Genomic DNA, 2,544 nt, shown 5'->3' with positions numbered 1-2,544 from the left:
TCTTGAAGGAGATTGGCCTGTCTTCCTCTAGTGTATATCCACCAGACAAGTAGCTGTGATTGCTTTACAGATATTCAATTCTACAGGGAAGTTTCTCACTCTGATTGAAAAGTCTAGCATGATTGGACCCAAAATAACCATGGCCAGATGCCAAGAGAAATTCCCCCTAAGCATGAATGTCTTCCCTGTTTCCACAATCCTAGACAAGGGGTGCTTCAAATCTACTCACCCCCGCACACCCCACTCTTACCCCCGCTCCTCTGTCTGTCTACTAGGGCAAAAGCCCTTGACTTACTTTCACCTAAATTGTTTCTACCAGCCTCCATTTCATACTTGGCTGTAAGTTTGTGGCCAGTATTTAATGGCTGATGTGTGGACTAATTTAGCAAAGCTTAGATCTGCTCAGGGTGCAGTTTTACAGATATGTTGATCCAGAAATGATTGACATCTTTTGCACGTAGAAATTTCCTCAATTTTTAGGCTAGTCACCCAGGAAAGAGGAGGAAAGAGAGGAAGTAAAGGGCAAAAGAAGGAAGACGTCTGCCTTTGAACACCTCACCCTTCCCTAACCTAACAGCTCTTTCGCTTGGAGCTTGGAAATGGACTCAGTTCTTCTCTTTCCATTATTTATCTTGTGATTCAGATTTCATTTTTCTTAAAAGATCAGTTTACCTATAACATCTTGTGAACAAAAATAAAATCAAGAGGAGGAAATTTGCTTACTCGTGTATTGTAAGGTTGATGAGCACATATTTAAGAACAGTAAGTACATCAATCATTTTTATCCATTAAAAATGTATTTACTGATAGCTTGTTCTCTGCTTGACACTGAGTTGAAATAAAGGTCCCACTGTACCCATTTCGGCAGCACATATACTAAAATTAGAACAATACAGAAAAGATTAGCATGGTCCCTGTGCAAGGATGAATGTAAATTCGTAAAGCATTCTACTTTTTTTAAAAAAGAAAGGAATAGGGATCCCTGGGTGGCGCAGCGGTTTGGCTCCTGCCTTTGGCCCAGGGCACGATCCTGGAGACCCGGGATCGAATCCCACGTCGGGCTCCCGGTGCATGGAGCCTGCTTCTCCCTCTGCCTATGTCTCTGCCTCTCTCTCTCTCTCTCTCTCTCTCTCTGTGTGACTATCATAAATAAACTGAAACTTAAAAAAAAAAAAAAAAAAGAAAGGAATAGAAGTCTTACTGATCATTACATTTTTATCAAGCAAACTTAGAAAAAATGTAGTCTTAATTTCTACCTGTCACTTGTGTTTATTGATTTTTATTTTACAAAAACAGTTTTTCATTTTTTTTGCTCTTTACTATCACAGAAGAATATTCTCAAGTGATTTTAAAATCTTCTATGATGTTTCATATCCATCAGTCCTCAGACTGTGGTTGGGATATGCTGGGATGGGACTGCCATCTGAGGGCTTAAAGGGGAGATAGAGAAGTCAAAATATGATGATTTAACATTATATCACATTTGTGATCTGAAGTTAAGTTCTTTATCTAATAAGTAACAAAAACTATTTCCTAACTTTGGGGGGAGTACTAATGGCCAGCATTAGAGAAATGCAATATTAGCACAGTAATCGTCAAACAGTAATCGTCAAAATATTTTTATTAGATTTTATTTTTTCTCTTAATTATAATAGAACATGAATTTCACCTTCTGTACTTTACAATAGTTTAATTTGTAACACATGACATGAATGAAAGCAGGAGGTTCCCCTGGCCCTGTGGCTGAATTCTCCAGGCCCAGGCATAAGATCAGGTTGCCTTGTCAGAGTCGGCGAAAAGCAGCCCAGCAAGCAAAGCTGAGGAGAGAAATTGATGAGGTAATTAGGCCTGTAAGAGTGGACCAAATAGTGTCAAATAAATAATTTAATTATAGTCTCTTTCATTAATATTTTAAAAACTGGAGGATAGGGAGTTTTTAGTGTCTCCTTCCGGGATCCATAAGTGACATGCGCAGCATTCAAAATTTCTGTTACCAGTCTACACTTAAAAAGTAGCTCAGGGATTAGCTAGCAATAAAAACTTTGAGACTAATCCGTAGGATTTTTGACTCTTAATCCAGTGCTTTTCCCAGTACAATACAGTATCTCGATCTTCAGCAAGAGATATTGTTGCTGAAAGGCAATTTCTCGTGGGACATGAAGGCTAGTAGGATCTATTCTGGAAAGCCCAATGGAATCCTTCAGCTTTAGTCTTCAAAGTCCAAGTGTCACAAGCAGCAGGTTGTCAGCAGAAACGTGTGTGGACAGAGGGACGATGCAGAGGTGGAAGGAGTAAGAGGGATTATCTCTTTGGGGTCCCCTGTCCTGCCCCAGCCATTACCCATGACTCGCTCTTCAGTATCAGTCTTGAAAGCAGAGGCAGGACTTGCAGAATGTCTGGATATTCATAGAAGTGCTGCTGTTCCTTTTAGTGCCTATCCTCTCTGAAATCCAGAAACATCTGCAATCCTTGATCTCTGGATTAAACTGCAAGATTGAGAAACAGCTGCATGTGAAGAGAGAGGGTAAATGGATTAACTGCTTT

At 39.9% G+C, this 2,544-nt stretch overlaps 1 non-coding gene across 1 annotated transcript; it reads left to right on the top strand.

Moving 5' to 3' along the window:
• The first annotated feature begins 852 nt into the window (after positions 1–852).
• On the top strand, positions 853–958 carry LOC112654255 (U6 spliceosomal RNA). Its single transcript, XR_003132904.1, has one exon. It is a non-coding gene; the product is annotated as a U6 spliceosomal RNA (small nuclear RNA).
• Positions 959–2,544: the final 1,586 nt, after the last annotated feature.

The sequence above is a fragment of the Canis lupus genome, chromosome 3, assembly GCF_003254725.2.
Source record: "Canis lupus dingo isolate Sandy chromosome 3, ASM325472v2, whole genome shotgun sequence".
NCBI lineage: Eukaryota > Metazoa > Chordata > Mammalia > Carnivora > Canidae > Canis > Canis lupus.
This window is presented reverse-complemented; position numbering and strand designations above follow the sequence as displayed.